At 30.2% G+C, this 18,317-nt stretch overlaps 1 protein-coding gene across 1 annotated transcript in view; it reads left to right on the top strand.

The window, feature by feature from the left end:
* The window catches only part of RunxB (Runt related B), an 86,835-nt gene that overhangs the window by 41,854 nt on the left and 26,664 nt on the right, over window positions 1-18,317 (top strand). The window lies entirely within an intron of this gene.

The raw sequence follows: 18,317 nt of genomic DNA on the forward strand, positions 1-18,317 counted from the left end.
TTTTATTGCGGCTTTTGGTTTGATTAACCATTTTTTATATTTTGTTTGGGATTATTATAGCAAGAAAAAAGAAAATTCGAGTTTAAATAAAGTTTGTTTGACAAATTTAAATGTTCACGCTCAATTACACTATGCAACAAATGGAGACTTTTGGAAAAACACAAGATCATGACAGTATAGGTTCGACTCTACTACCAAAGGGTAGTACAACCCTATACTCAGTTTGCCCATTTTGGTGACCGATTTTTTTTTATGGGCCCCCAAAGTTTCTGAAAATCAGTGGGGCCTCTAAAAAAGGTGCCATCAGGTTTTGGTTAACAGCTAATTCAGACTTCGTGCTACGGCTTAACTTTATATGGCAATAATATAGCTAAGAGTCCGCCAAATAAATTTTGTTAAAATTTGTTTCCAACAAATAGCTTTTTCGTGCACTTTTGTTGAAAAAATATAGGAAGAAAATTTTTTTTTTTACTTTTTTTAGAATAACTTCCAGGGACTCCTAATTTTTCAATAACAATATCTCGCAAAGTTGTAGCTACGGTAAATTTGAATAACTCTTGTGAACATATCAATGCATTCTGAATGTGTCTAGTCACTCTACATAGCACATAAAGATCACTTTGTACCTTAACAATTTACGTTTTTCCTATTTTTTGACGCTAAAACAAAGATTTTTTTGTAAAAATAGTATTATCAAGTCCACACTTCTATGTTGTGCTGTATTATTTACTCGGCTGAGGTGTTCGGAATGGGGATCAGTGGGTGGACCTTCAATGTCACACATTTATAAAAAAATTGCCAAAAAGTCATTTATGATCCGAATGAGCTGCAATTTTAAATATAGATAGACCTTGAGAAGGTCTACAAAAAATATGATTTTATCCGTAGTTATCTCTTTTAGTTCAAGAGATATTTGGGTTTAATATTTTTTAAATTTTGCCCGATCTTTTTTTCGTATTTTAAATTTGATGGGGCTACGAAAGGTCGAAATTTGTTTTTTTATATATGACGTATATTTGCGATAAAATTCTAAAGAAAATAAAACAAATCTGATAACAATTATTTCGTCCCTATAAAAAGTTACACGCATCCAAAGTTGAAGCATCTTTTTATATATTTCAACTTTGTATGCGTGTGTTTTTTAAGTTTTTTCCCAAAAAAGTCCCCATATTTTTTCTTTTATAAAAAACTAATTTTCTTCGGGACTATATAAATTTTTTTATGATCTGGAAAGAGAACTTAATGCAAAAACATATAAGGTAACATTTGACTAACTTAAGCGGACATTGTACCCCCCAGCCCTATCCAAACTTGGGCAATTTTGAAAAAAAAAATTAGGTTTGAGTAAAAAATTCTAAAAACGCAAAACACCGACCCTCAAAAGCTCATCACATTTGTATAGCCCCATATGTTGTTTATATACATACAGAACGTTTTTACTATCATGCTGTAAATAACGTCAAAGTGGGCTATTTTCTAAAAAAAACTTAGTTTTTGGAACAAATTTTCGCCGTTTTAGGAATTTCGGTGTTTAAAAACAAAGAATGGCAACATTAGTGATGCCATTGACTTACGAATATTTAGGTCTATATTACTTCCAAATTTTATTGTGATGTCTGTAACTGTTCAAATTTTACATTAATTCAAAGTTTTTATTTTTCTTGATGGAAAATCACCATTTTAAAATATTATTAGTTTTTAAGGTAAATGACGTCACAAAATTATTCATTTCACTAAAATGTCAATCTTTAAGTCATTAGGTTTCCACCGATATCAAAAACTTATATAAAAAGCATATATTTACACTTCAGAAGTTCCACAAACCTTGCCCACTTTCAAAAATTTTAAAGTTTTTTCATATCTTGCATCAAGCCGGTCTTGCATGATCAAGATTGGATAAAGTTATGCGCCCGGATCATACCGATAATGATTTGCCCATTCTTCGTTATTCCAGCACAATAGAGAAGTATACACTCGAACATACATTTTTAACAAAAAATTATTGTTTTAGAGTCAAAAATTAGTAAAAAACTACAAATTTTAAGCTACAAAGTGATTTTTGACAGCTATTTAGAATACCTAGGTATGTTCGGATTGCTTTGATATGTTCACGAGAGTTATTCAAATTTACCGTAGCTACAACTTTGCGAGATATTGTTATTGAAAAATTAGGAGTCCCTGGAAGTTATTCTAAAAAAAGTAAAAAAAAAAAATTTTCTTCCTATATTTTTTCAACAAAAGTGCACGAAAAAGCTATTTTTTGGAAACAAATTTTAACAAAATTTATTTGGCGGACTCTTAGCTATATTATTGCCATATAAAGTTAAGCCGTAGCACAAAGTCTGAATTAGCTGTTAACCAAAACCTGATGACACCTTTTTTAGAGGCCCCACTGATTTTCAGAAACTTTGGGGGCCCATAAAAAAAAATCGGTCACCAAAATGGGCAAACTGAGTATAGGGTTTTACTACCCCTTGGTAGTAGAGTCGAATCTATACTGTCATGATCGTGTGTTTTTTTCACTGTTGCACTGTGTTATAAGATAAATTTATGTATAATTTTATAAATCAGGAGGACTTACTATGTGTAAACCTATTTAGTGTAAAGGTTCTTTCGAAGGTTATGAGCTGAATATATGATATTACCAGCTGCTAGTAATTAATCATTTTCTGATTTGCTAAGAGTTTCGTCTGCATCCTCCTGTCAGCGTTTACATTATATATATGACCTAAAAGTTTCAAACATTTTAAACGATTCAAACTTTCTTTTCGAATCATATTTAACAAATATTGTAGTTCGTAAATTCTATATTTCGAATTTCTCAACAACTTAACCAATTTTTTACGATCAGGACGAAACTATGATTACTATTTCACTCGGTATACTAGAAAAACAAGGTCTTTTATGTCTGGGATAGTATTAATACCCCAAATCATTGTAAAATTACTGAGTAATAGAGTTGTAAAACCGGTTTTCGAAGTATTCAAAAAACCCTTTTTTTCAATTTTCCGGTTGTTTTAAACCGGTTTTTACAAAAGCACGGTTTTCGAGTTATTCGACAAACCGGTTTTTTTGTTTCGAATTATTCGACAAAATCGAATATTTTTTAAGATTTTATGCGATTACTTTTCATAATTACCTATTCCCGTTTTTTAATTTTAAACAAATTTTAATACAAAAATGGTATATATAAATTAACAAACCAATGTAAGCAAACTTTAAAAGATAGAAGTCAGAAAACATATAGAGCAAAAAATAATCAGATGGCTTTTTAACATCACCTGTAATAAATTCGCCTTGTTGTATCGTATGCTGTAACACTCTTTAATAGACTTTTTGGTCAGAACTAAATGAAAGTTCATCAAGCTCTGATTTAGAATATATTGATAGAAAAAACCGAAAACCGGTTTTTAAAAATTACGCTTTTTCGAATTATTCGAAAACCGGTTTTTTGAATTTGTCGAATATTTGACAACTCTACTGAGTAAACAAAAAATATGTCGAATATTTGACAACTCTACTGAGTAAACAAAAAATTCGACAAATTTATGGTCATACTAAATTTTAAAGCTTTTTGGTTTGTCTTCTATCTACACGCAGAGAAAAAATATAATTGGGCATGGTTACTGTAACCATTTATATAGTGTTACAAGTTTTTTAACATATTGTAGTCACAGTAACCATTTACATGATTGTGGTAACCATAATATGGTTAACTTACGATTCACATGATTGTCTCAACCATATATATGGTTACAGTAAACATATATATGTTTGTGGCAACCATATTTATGATGAATAATTTTATCATAATATGTTGTTCTCAGATTATGATAAGCCTTAAGCCGAGAGCACCATAATATGATAAGTCCTTCATCATATAAATGGTTGTCACAAACATATATATGTTTACTGTAACCATATATATGGTTGAGACAATCATGTGAATCGTAAGTTAACCATATTATGGTTACCACAATCATGTAAATGGTTACTGTGACTATAATATAGTTAAAAAACTTGTAACAATATTGAAATGGTTACAGTAACCATGCCCAACTATATTTTTTCTCTGCGTGTAGAGAGAGCGTTCTGCATCTATCAAAACAAATGTTAGTCAGACGGGGCAAGGTCTGGACTATAAGGCGGGTCAGGCATAACTTCCTAACCACTTAATTTTAAATAGTTTTTAACAGGTATTGCACAAAGTGGCAGAGTAATGTCATGATGGAATATTACGATTTCATATCTGGTTGAGAATCAGTTACGTTCGGTACAGGCTCCCTGTGATAGTTTGGTCAGATTACGCCTCTGATTTTCTTTTATAGCGTTCAAGCAGCATTTCTGAGATGCGAAATCGTCTTTCAAAGTCTATCGGCTTTAATTCGTATGGTACCCAATTTCCCTGCTTTTGGATGAATCCTGCTGCTCAAACATTTTGAAATTGCTGCTTGAGCAGTTCCCAATGATTTTTCAAGCTCTTGTTGAGTTTCAGAATAATTTTCATGGAGTAATGCCTCCAATTCTTGGTCTTCAAACTTTTTTGGCTGACCTGGGTGACCTTTGTAATCCGTATCAAAATCACCACTTCTGAACCGAACAAACCATCTCTAGCACGTTGAAACCTATAAAACACATTCACCACAAGCTTCGGTGAGCAATATTTGTCTCTTTTTTGTTTAAATTTAAGGAAGTAAAGCTAAACTTCCCGCAATTGACGCTTTGTTGGCACAAAACTTTGTTCAATACCTAAGTGAGAATAATTAACAGATATGTACCATTCAAAATGACATGTTCTGTCAGCAGAAACTAAGTTGATAAAGAAGAATTTCGGTTAAAGCAAACGAACTTTTGTTACCCCTACCAAAATTTTTTTTTGCCACAACTGGCAACAAGGCAACAAATACGGCTGCTACCATGAAATTCTTTTCTCCTTTTTTTAAACCAAATTTTAAATATTATTTTCCACTATAATGAGAATAAAAAATGCAAATTTTAAAAATTGTAGCTATTATGAGATTGTGTTGCAGCCGAATTTCGAAGAATTTTTTTTTTCGAAAAATTATTAAAAATATAAAATGCATGAAATTTGTTTTATACGATCTTCACAGAATTTTGTCTGAACCTAATGACGATCACAATTGACTTCGGCTTATTAGCAAAAACATGTCTGGGATGGTGTTTAATCAATTAAATACTTTTGAAGCTTGGCATAAATCCATTGGTATAAAAGCACATTAAATTCAGATATATATTGCAATATTTGATACATTTTGCAAGAGTAGACTGCTTCTTTGGAATTATTATTAATCTTTATATTTAAAAAATCAAGGATTTGTTAAGTTTTCTCTTAGTTGGGAACCATAGCAACGGAAACAGGTGTCATTTATCTCAAAAATTGTAAATGAGACCTGGTAACACATGTATTTTGTCATATTTTATCAATACAATAATGATTTATGTGCCCTACATTTAAATTTTATTCATTTTATGTAAATTATCCATCCACACCACCCTAAAAAGCTATAAAAACTACTTTAACCTACAAAGACTTTAAACTTTTCACTTTTTAACACTTTCCTCAAAAATTGTGTTACGCTATATGCAAAAACTTTATTTTATTATTAAATTCACGCCTTATTATATAAATTAAATTTCGTTATTTTAATGACAAAGACATTTGGTGACTTAAATAAAATATGAAGTCAAAATATGCGCCACTAAGCACCCCTTTAATAGTCATTACTCGGCTTGCTTTATTCACAGCAGCACCCTTGTACTCACTGCCAGCAAAATTTGATGTTATTTTTGGTAGACACATTGAACCCATTAAATGCCATGTGATGCCTCAAACTCTATGAATTGAAGTTATTATTATACAGTAGCTGTTTGGCAGTCGAAAACAGCAGTCAACAAAAGCGATAACAAGTAACACCAATAATCATAATAATAAGAGCGAGCAGCAACCCTGTTTAACCTTGTTTCTTTTTTGGATTTTTCATAAACACAAAATTTATGTAAATTATGTCTCATGTTCACAAGCTTGTCTCCATTTAACAAACACACAAACACTTACAAATGTATACTAAGGATATTTTGCTGTTTATCCTGGTTGTACAATACAAGCTTTAAAATCATCAACATCATGCCAGTTGCTGTTGTTGTTTACGTTGTCCTTGTCGCGTTGTATTTCAACACGCGCGCCTTTTCTTTTTGTCTCAGCCACCAAACAACCAACCCTTCAATATCAATTCCTTTTTGGCAAAATGAAACGTTTATATTGCTGCTGCTGTAATTTCAATCCAATTTTAAACAATTCTTAAGTCATTGTCTTTAAAATTTGTTCTTGTATTGTTGTTATTTTAACTGCTACTAAATCCTTTTTTTAGCTGCCACTGCTGCTGCATATGTTGTTCGCTTTGTATTTGTAGTTTAAAGGATTAAACATTTTAATGGATTTTAAACTTTTCCAAATTATAAAGAGAAATACAAACGATAGAGAAGTGTTTAAGAAAATTTCTTCCAAGCTGTTGTTGTTGCTGTTATTTTTGTGCTTCATTGTGATTATAATTGTTTTATTCGGATTGTGTTCAACCATCATTATCATATAATAAAATTGTAGAGAATAATATGTGTGCACTGAGAGAATACAATATTTCTGAAAAGATAGCATAGATCGGAAACTCTCCTGTCAAAGACCTAACTCAGTTGTCAAAAGGCTTAGTGGTGCTAGTGGTTGTCAAAAACCTTAGTATGTGAGAACAAAAACAACACTTGTATGTGTGAAATTTTTGAGCAATTTTTTGGTTTGAGTTTTCTATGAGTTTCCGCTCTATGTGTATTTCTCTATGGCTAGCAGGTCTACTCTTCTACAGTTTTAAATTTAGTATAGATTAAATGCATAGTAATACCAATTATTTGTATGCTTGAAAGCCAGTTTGTTAACTTGACTAAACCTTGAACAAATAGACATTGAACTGAAATTCGCCCAAAGCCTCTTCGATCATGTTCTTAATGAAGTGTTAAAAGTTGTCTGTTCGCTATTCGAGAAATAGATAGTCCAAGATTACACAAATCTTATTTTTAAATATCTCAATTATTAGACTTCATAGTGGAACCGATATTATTATTTTCTATTTAGGAATCGACCTCATTGTATTAGAAACCAGTCAAGCAATAATATTTAACTTCATAAAAAAAGCATACATCTCAGTTACCTGCAGAGATTTGGTTTCATAGAAAAGTGGAATGCAGGCTATGTAAATAATAACCTTTCAAATCAATACAATACATACGTATACCAAGAAATCTAGGAGTGGTGATGAACTGGCACCTAAATTTCAGCACATATGGGATTTTTGCTGAAGAGCAATTTGTTCTAAATGGTTTATAAATCGAGTGGTTATATTCTAGTGTTATATTATCAATTTTAACTGCATCAAATAGTCTGGTCACTATCGCAAAAAGGGAGGTAGAATAACAAATCCCTTCATTAGAGACAAAAACAGTGCTTCGAGACAACTCTCTTAACAAAAAAGAGCAAATGTGTCATTCATGCGGAAAGTTTTCTCATAGCCAAGTGATCATTCAAAATTGAAACCACTGAGCCATGTAATATGTTCCACAATCTCTTGCACTTTCTATCTCAGATCGGCCAATACCATATCGTGCTTTTTCAATTGTTACGGATGTAGAGACCGCAATTGGGCGTTAAGAATGTTTGGCATCTTCCGTGCTTGTACGACTACAATGAAATTCAGTAACCACTTTTTTACCATTGAAATTGATGGTGCATAGCTTCCATAATATTTATCAAGCTTAGGCTTTATTTGAGTTATGATTTTTTTCGCAAAAAATACTTCACTTTTTTCCAATTTATCCTCAAGTCAAGAGGTACTCTTCTATCAACAGCTGTAAAACACAAAATAAATAACGCAGCTTGTTGAAATTTTGACAGGAGTCAACTGACATATATCTGTTGACAGGAGCAGTGTTGACCTTTCTGTTAAGAGCCGGGAAATTAAAAAAGTCGCGGACTTATTTCGATACCTATCGTTATTCAGGTGAAATATGAATTAGTCACTAATGCAGCAAATGTAATACAACCATACATCAACAAATATTGAACATTTAAGCAAGAGACAACATCAATATGGAAAGCTATGTAGAATCGAGTTAAAGTGAGGTAGAAATGACACAATGATATTAAAATCAATGAATATAGAAAATCCGTTCGTATTTCCATTCACAATAGGGGCATTAGTTAAGAATTGCTGCAATTACCGAAGTTATTAAATACTTAAAGTAAAATGTGACATGACATGAAACTCTAAACATATCTGAACCTGCATATAATGAGCAAATCAGTTAATGATATGAAGTTGCAGTTGGAGAGACTGCTAAATACTTTTAGGAGATCCCAATAAGTATGGAAGAAACAGCAGTGTACATTTCAACGGACAAGTATTGGGAATGCTAATAGGAGTATGAGTCGTCGGTCTGTCCGTCTCTATGTTGAAATCAACTTTCCACAGCCCCCAAATAACTAACAAACATGATTGATATACATATCAATATATCAGAAATTCTCCCGGTTCGGTTGCTATTTAAAATCGATATAATCGGCCAACAAATGGCTGATAGATAAGGAAAAATCCGGGACAACCTCGATTTTTGGCCTATTTTTGATCTATATCTGGATTTCTAAGTTATTAATATAGACAATATGGTGTATATAAGGCTTTGGACCTACACTGGGTCAAAATCGTTAAAAATATTTTTAATCCCGAATTTTTTTTTTACCAAAAAACTTATTTTGTCATAAATTTTTTTTTCACAATAAATTTAAAAAAAAAATTTTAAAAAATAATTGGGAAAAGTAAAAAAATTTGGAAAATAATTTAAAAAAAACAATTTTGAAAAAAAATTTTGGACATTTTTTAGTGTCATCATAATATTTTGGTTGTAACCAAATATTGTTACGCATTTGCAATATCAATTTGAATTTAACGGTCTGTAACGACTGCTTGTTTATAAAGATTTCCAGTGCTTGAAACTTATATTTATAAACAAAGTTGATAACACGTTGTGATTAACATTGTTTATAAGTATATCAACATTAACTATTAAAGCTGCTAAAAGCACTAGAATTTGAAGATTCTAGTTTTGTCCGTTAGATAATTCATGAAACTACTAGACGATGGCGCTGAGTATATCAATAGTAACAGCTAGTTTCAGTTAGTTAGTTAGTTAGTTAGTTAGTTAGTTAGTTAGTTAGTTAGTTAGTTAGTTAGTTAGTTAGTTAGTTAGTTAGTTAGTGTATTATCAAGTGTATAACCGGTGTGTGTTTTTAAAGTGTGTATATTAAAAGAGAGTGACTATTTAAGTTGATGTGTAAATTTATATAAATAAAGAGTTGTTATAAACTTTACACTACTGATCGCTTTTATTTGCAATTAAAAGTTTGCGGTTTATTTAAAGGAAATAAGCCATCGTTTTTAAAAGGTAAAGCTGTTACATTGAGGTTGAAAATATTGGGCCACCTTGATAATCTTTCTATAGCGTACAATGAGAAGTATATTTAGTTCCGTATATACCTAATTTCTAGATTATATATGTGTATGCGTTTGTTATTCCGATTACAGAGAAATATTCTTCTACGATACAATCAAGTATTGGTTTTGTGGGTCAATCTGAAATTATAAATTGATCTATCTGAGAAACTCGAATAAATGATTTTTATACAGATTGTTTGTTCTCTTTTTCTCTCTGTGTATATTATAATTTGAAAAAAAATCTACCTACTACTCGAGTAAATATTTATTTGAATTGCTCTTTTTTCCTACCCTTTGTAATGCATTTAATGTCTTCTACTTTAAAGTATAAATTCATTCATTCACCTCCTCGGATTCGTATTCCAAATTCAAGTCTATTGTCTTAATGTTGTTTTAAGTGATTGCGACAATATTGTTGTTTAGGCGAATGAGTGAAGTAAGAAGGTTTATATGTAGCTGGGGTTCTTGAAATACTGAGTTGGTTGGTAGTGTTAATCTCTTCAGCTGCCTGTCTGTCTGTTGGTCTGGTTGTCTGTCTTAGAATTGATAATAATGATTATGTTGATGACACATTTGTTATTGTTTTAATGGTTGTATAAATATTTATGTGTGACAATATGTTGCTGGGCTTTGGTGGCAGTGATTGTAATTAGAAATTAAGGAATGTATATTGAAATATCTTAGTTAAGGGGTGGGGTAAAGGGGGGGTTTTGATTTAGTTTAATAATTTGGTTGAAAATAAAAATATTTGTTTAATACAATATTACAGAAGAAACTGTGCCAGGATTTCTACATGATTTCTAATTGTTTAAATGTCTCTTTTCATAATTAGTCATTACTAACATTGTATTTAGACAATATTTAAAAAGGTTAGTTAAACATTTGATTTTAAAATCTTAAAATTTCAGAGAAAATTATATTTACTCATTACAATGATTAAAAAATATTGAGTTTTTCTTAATTTTGTTTGTAATTGTAAACAATTACCAAAGCCCTGCTGTTCAATACAATTATCCTTAAACTATCCCAGCTGTTAAGCAGGTAGTCAATGTATCCCTTATCTACAGTAATTGTCACTAATGTCTGATCACAATTTATATATTTTAGGTCATTTGACACGTATGTGCTTTTTATAGTGCAGAGAGATGACAATTGGTTACTTTATATATCCCAGGTAATCTAGCGTGAAGACAATTGTCACATGAGTGTCTCTAAGTAACCTAGAGTGTAGACACTTTAAACAATGATTTTTTACTGCACTTTAGAAAGTATTTATTTTACTCAAAGAAATAATCTATTGGAATGTTGTCGAAGCCAAGCCATCGGTTATTGGACTGTCTATGGTATGTCTTTTTAACAGACTATTTGAGGTCAATTTAACACCCGTACACTTTAAAATAACTAGTTATTTAGGTGATCAAGTAACAAATTAGGTAGTTAGTAAAGTAACTGACTCTATGTAACCGGTATGTGAACCCAATGCTTTGACTACTTTGGCCTAGCTATCAGACAGTCTCATTGTAATCAAAAATGCTCTATTGCTCCCTGCTTAAGACAAATACTTGTTAAAATAACTAGTCACGTAACTCCGTATGTAGCTAAGTGTCACCCTAAGTGATAGGTAAAATCACTAGTTCGGGAGAGTTACCATGAATTGCTGGGATCTACTGCAGCTTTTGTAAATATGTACTTGTACTTGTACCCGTACAAGTATTATAATTTTCTTTCTCAGAAAATAGAAAAACTTTTCTTTATTTTATAAAAAACAAGTGGCCACATAAAGTAGTTTTGTAAAAGAGTTCAGTATTTCCCCTCACCCTCAATTTTGTGACTTGTTTGTGCTAAAAAAAGAAGCAATATGGAAAACTTATGTTGACATTACAAAACAGTTTTCTATATGAAAATACAGCAGTGTCTACTTTTTCGTTACCCACAATCTAAATGAATTAAAAAACTTGTGTATTTATCTCAGAGGAAGTAACTAGGAAAACATATTTTTATTTTTATATAAAAAGAAACTATTTTGCAAACAACTTTCAAACACTCTCTGACTCGCACTCGAATTTATTTTAACTGTCTAAAAGTATAGTAGAGTGACAACAACAAGAAATTACATTAAAATTTTGTTTTTTTTCTTTTACTTTTTTTTAAAAAAAGAAGAATTTTATGAAAAATACATCTTGTGTAGAAAGTAAGTAAAACCTTTTTAGACATTGAAAAGTGTTTGAGTAAATGTAGTCAAGTCGTTGTGTTCTGTTGATGTTGTCACCACTAGAAGTTACTGGCTGTCGTTTTTTATTATGGGAGTCAAAGAGTAAAAAAATTGTTTTTGACAATGATTAAAAGGAACTCAAAGTAGTACCTTTAGCAAAATGTTGAAAAAAAAAATGAAACTGTAAATGCTTGATAGAAAACTAGTAACAACGTCATGCTCGTCACCAACAGTTTTAGTAACTTTGAGAAGTCATGACGTTAGGTGGGCTAATTCATAAGAATTTTTTAAAATTTTTTATAAAACTTTAAAAATAACATAAAAACAAATTGTTAATGCACAAACCGAACTAAGGTAAACGGAATCACATCAGTTTCTTTAATAATACTCTTTGTTCTGCAATCATGGTTTATCGATTGATTGTTTTATCGAGGATCGGTTCTACTTCAAACATCTTATATTAATGGGACCTGGGTTAGGAGGAGATAAATTGACACCTTACAACCATACCTAAACAAGAGCGGAAAGCGTTTTCTAGTTGGCAAAAATTCTCATTCTTATGCAGTTCATTTTAAAAACTATTTAGAATGAACTTGCCCCGTCCGAATACTATTAGTTTCGATCGATGCAGGATGCTTCCTCTGGGATACGATTCACTTTGGAACAGAGTATCCGATTCGTTCTTGGCCTCAAAAGATATGCAGTTCTTTTCGCTAGGAATTCAAATGTTGCCAGAAAGATGGGAAAATATCATAGTTAACAATGGCCAATACTTTGAATTAACTTATATTATACAAATGTTTCAAAGTAAAAGGTAAACATTCGAAAAAAATAACGAATTTTTTATATACCCAATACGATACAAAAATGTTCCTAATTTATTTTATAAACCGATATATTTTCCAAAAAATTTAAATTCAACGGTTTCGTGCGATATTCATTTCGAACATCTGAAGTAAATTGACCGTATATTAATTACAAATATTTAATTCCGTATTACAATAGACTAATGCTGGTCACTAGAGACTAAAGACACTAATGTAACGATTGACTTCACGCTAGATTACCTGTGATATATAACTGACTTCTCTGTATATCATAAAGAGCACATGTTTGACAAATGACTCAAAAATATATGGACCAATAAAACCAATATTTATTGAATAAAGAATTTGTCTATCTGGCAGATGTAATATAAAAACAAGTGTTTTGGAATTTGTGATGAATTTATTCAGAAATTTGCTGAAAAGATTCGTCATAGCCTAAACTAAAACTTTTGCAGTTGTTTTGCAATGTAAAAGTATTTTTTTTTTTTTGGAAATTTTGAAAAATGGTGAAGTTACCAAACTAAACTTAATTTTTTTGAATTTACCCTTTCAAAAGTTAAAGCAAAATTCGTTTTTTTTTAGAAAATCCCTGCTATTTTTTAAGGGTAGAATATTATCTGTGTCACACCCTTGCTAACTTTATTTTCTTAAAGTTTCTTTAAGTTGTTTTGGGAATAATTACTAAGAGTACTTACAAATTAGCTCACTTATGTTAAAAAACATATTACTACTTTGTATTCATATTCATTCTATACAAATAGAAGAATCATATGCATGTACTATGTTTATGAATATGTGTGTGGGTGGGTGTGTTCGAACAGAAGCATAAGTGTGGAAAATGTTTTACATCCGCAACGGAAATCCTTTTTTATTTCTTCAACTACAAAATACACAAACACACATGTATACATTCATATGTGACTATTTGTACACATTATATAAAAATTTAAACAAACACATACACATACAGATCTGTACTAATAATACATAAAATTAAATATATAAAGTTATACACATAAAGGAATATTATATGAGTATGTAAGGAAATAAAATTATTATACATATCGTCTGTATGTACACGTAGAGAAAAAAATGGTTCGGTAGGATAACGACACTGTGTTCTTTGTAACAATTAGTGGATTCACAAGTATTCTATCATATCATGTCATATTGTCATAATGTACTAATATTTCACAATTTCACAAACTACTCTGTATGCTACGTTTATTGTGAGACCTTCGCCGAACGCCCAAGAGCCGAACCGCCGTGAAATATTAGAACAATATGACATGATAGAATATCTTGTGAATACACTAATTGTTATACGATAGCATACCATATGAATCCACTAAATGTATTGTTGTCTGTCTCAAATAATTGTTATTTTAATTTAATTTCAGCAATATTTTAGTCACTGTAAACATTTTTTTGTTCAATGCAATTATATATTTGAGTATGGTTCACTAAAACATAATTATTTTCCAAACAACTAAAGAATGACAGCTATGTAAATACATTATATTATTTACAACCATTTATACTTACAAATAATCATTAATTGTTAAGTTTCTATATTTGTACTCATAGTATGTTTACGAGGCCAACTTTGCCTGAAGTGCAGCGAGGCATAATGTATCTGAATTTTGGAGATCGTGATCGTGATTATTGGCTCCGATCTTTAACCAACTTATTGACTATATTACACCACATATAGATTTTTATAGGGTGTTCAAGGTTGTAGTTCTTCATGCATGTCATCTTGAACTCTCCTTTATCGACCACTGTCGCAGCTGCAAGGACAGTGAAAAAGAGGAAACATTTTTCAATGCCCACCCCTAACTGCCAAGATACACAGATTCCTGGGCAACTAAGTACTAATAGGACAGGCAAAAAGAGACAACATTTTGGGTCATAATATCATTCGGTCATTTATCATACTTACTTAAAAATACGAATTTTTTTTAAATTTTTAGCTTTTATTTTCAATATGAATTTATTCAAAGTATTGGCCATGGTTAGCTATTAACTTTTCCCTTCTTAATAGCAACATATGAATTCCGAGCCAAAAACATTGCTTATCTTTGGAGGCCAAGAACGAAACAAGCCAATATCGGATTCTCTGTTCCAAATTGAAGCGTATCCCGAGAGCGTTCTGCATCTAGTCGGAAAGGGGAACGCACAGTGGAAAATTTTGGTCATTATCGGATCAAAAATCTGTAACTTTTGAATGGATGAGTATTTCTGTAATATTTGTATTTTGTATTTTCGAACATAAAAAGCGAATCATTATAAAAAAAGTTATGAACGCTTAAAAATACATTTTATATTTTGTATAAAATTGAGATGTTAAGAAAAGTAAAAGAGGTGTTTTTATGTATTTCCTCATTAGATTTATAGGTTTCGCTGAGTACATTAGAAATTTTGTCAAAAAATTTCACAAACACCCTCAAATTCAGAAATTATTCTAAAAAACCGTTTTCAGTAATGTTCGTCAACTTATTAATTTTTTGCTTATTTTGATATGAAAGCTTATACAAATTTATATCAATGTAAAAAGAAAATTTAGTTCTTAACAAAACACGGTTTTAATTTTTCAAATCGGATGAAAATTGTAAAATTTATTCAACTTTTCATTAACACCTCTTTTAGTATTTTCTCTCCCAGAGCATATCGCACTCGTTCAACAATACTGTATTAACTCAAAATTTTTAGAAATTCACTTTTTGCAAGAAATCAACTAACAACATCAATATCTATCTACTGTAAAAATTTCAACATAATCCGATTACTCTTTCATCTTGAAAACCACATTTGAGACCATTTTCGTGATAATTTCTGACTACCTTGTATCAACAAAAAGGTATTATTTTGAGTTAGTACAAAAATTTTCATATAAAAAATGTATTATTTTGAATTGAGCCTTTATTCAAGTTAAAAATAATCAAATTGTTTTATTTAAATTTGGTTGTATTTTGAGTTGATACTGTTTTGTTGATAAAATAATACAAAAAAATATCGAGAAGTTCCAGAAAAATGGTATTAACTAAAAATATAGATTTATTTTGCAATAATTGCAAAAATTTTAAAGAAGAACAATGTAAATATATTTTCAAATGGAATTTGCTTATTATGATGTATTCGGATTTTCAAATTCTCTTAAAATGTAATCACAAACAGTTTTTGCCCTCCACTGAAAATTTTAAAATTTTGAGTTAATACAGAATTGTTGAACGAGTGCGATATTAATAAAGAAAACAAAAAACTATAAAAAAATATTTGTAGAGTTTTTGATTTTCAATTTAAATTTTTTCGAACTTTTTTCGAAAAAGTTTAATAACTTTTGCAAATATAAACCGATTTCTGCAAGTGATGTCTCGTTTATTTCTACATAAAATTATCTTTAAGACACAGTGAAAAAAATAGGTTTACACAGAAAAAATTCAAATTATTATTGTTGAATTTGAAAAATTACGAAAAAAAATAAAACAGTATGCGAAACCTTTAAAAAAAAAAATAATATAATTTCTTGGAATGTGCATTTTATGCATATATTTTATGAATGCTTAATTCATTGTCTCTCCATAATTGATTAAATTATATTCTTGTTTAATAATAAATGCAAAACTGCCAAGATAAAAAAGCTCATAAAATTTACAATTTTTTGTTTTAATTTCTGAGTTGCTCAACATTTTTGCATGTCATTTGTGTATAGGCACGAAAAGGTAGCTAGTTTTAATGGCGCATATTCATAAATCATAACTAAAGTCGGAACTAGTAAAACAGAAACTAAAAAATAGTTTATAGATAGTTGTAGATCTTATTCACAATTCATAACTAGCTTAGTTACTGCTTTGACATGTAGAGAAAACAAAATGTCGATAATATTTTGATCGATATATACCGTAATTAATTAAAAGGCTTATAAAGCTATTAAAAAACAATTTTTGTTCTCTAAAAAGTACATACAAAATTTATAGTTATAGTTTGTATGTAAATCAATTAAAATAAGGGTATGTAGAATGAAATTTTGCAATAGTATGTTGTTGACAAAAAAAAAAACCCTAGATTATTTTCTTTTTGTATAGATGTATTAAAATGAAATCCATCAGCTGTTTTTTTGAATGTATTAGTTAGTTGCCATTTAGTTACAACTTTACCCATGATTAAGTGCTAACTATTTGTGCTGAAAGTAACCAATTGTGAATAACTTAAATAGGTACTTAAAAAAGTTAACACTTGGTGATCGTTTATGAATATGCGCCAATATATCTTTTAGATAATATGTAATTCTACGTTAAAACTAGATCGGCGGCAAATGGCGCCAACAGCTAAAATCCTAGTCAAAGTTGCGTAGGTAAGCCAAAAAAGCATTATATATTTCAAATGAATAAATTTCAAATCTGCTAACAAAATATACAAAACGAATAAACAAAATGGAATCTAGACAAGATGCCCTTCCTAACAAGGTATAATCATTTTAAAAAAAAATAATTATAAATATTAAAAATACGCTCTTGAATCTTGTGTAATTTTAACTCCCCAAATATTTAAAGTCAAAAGTAGTGTGTTCTGTCGCCATTTTCGAATACTTCTGTTGACATAATAACTATTATTTCTGCAAATAATTATTGCTTGATATCTTAGCTTTACGATAGAACTTGTTCTATGGATAATTTCAAACATTTGCAAAAAATAATTATGATATGCATTCACCTTATATTATCCATTGTGGCACGGTCCGGTGTGGACTATAAAACGTGTGAGGCAATTCTTTTCAACATTGCAGCATGTAGCAATACCTGTTGATGGAATATTACGGTTTCATGTTTGGCCGCATATTCTGGACGTTTTTCGGTCAATGCTCGCTTCAAACGAATCATTTGCATTCCGTACAGGTTCCCAGATTTCAGCCATTCGTTTGCCCCCACCAATTATAGAGAATTACCTTAGCACCATGGATATTTGGTATTAATTCGAAAGGTTTGCATGGCTTCACATACGATCTCTTAGGCTTTGAGTTATCGTAATGGATCCATTTTTCATTGCAAAAATGATTTTCTTTTATAGCGGACATCCGAAATCGCTTTCAAGGTCCCTCGGCTTCAATTTATATGGTACCCAATTTCCCTGCTTTTCGTATTTTTAAGTCATACACCCAATATTATGATCATGTATGACAATGTTACGAACTTATTGAGTTATAATATGGTATAAGATCACATTATGATTAATAGATAAATATTACGATGTAATATATCGACAATATTTGATCAAAATATGATATTTTATGATAATAATAATGATCATAATATGTTTGGACTATTTTCTTAGATTATGTTTACCACAACTATGTTTTTTCTCTGCGTGTAAGTGTGTTTATCTGATTTTATGTACATACATATATGTTTGTGTGATTGTGAGTGAGAGTAAGTGAAAAAGTTTTTCTTTATATTTTTAAGTGAAAATTATATTAAAATTTTCTGCTTGATGTAATATTTGTCAAAAAAAAACGAAAAAGTTAAAAAATGAAAATACACATACTTGTGTTTACATATATGAGTATGAGTATTTACGTATTAGTTTAAACCCAGCAAACAAAACAACCTACAATTGAGAAATTTTAATTTAGATTTTCTATGTATTAGATTCTGTTAATGATTAAAAAAGTACTTGCTTCAAAATTATTCTTAGTTTAAGATCTGTGTTAAGAGTGTTTGCTGGGTA

This window comes from Calliphora vicina, chromosome 4, assembly GCF_958450345.1.
Source record: "Calliphora vicina chromosome 4, idCalVici1.1, whole genome shotgun sequence".
In the NCBI taxonomy this organism is placed as follows: domain Eukaryota; kingdom Metazoa; phylum Arthropoda; class Insecta; order Diptera; family Calliphoridae; genus Calliphora; species Calliphora vicina.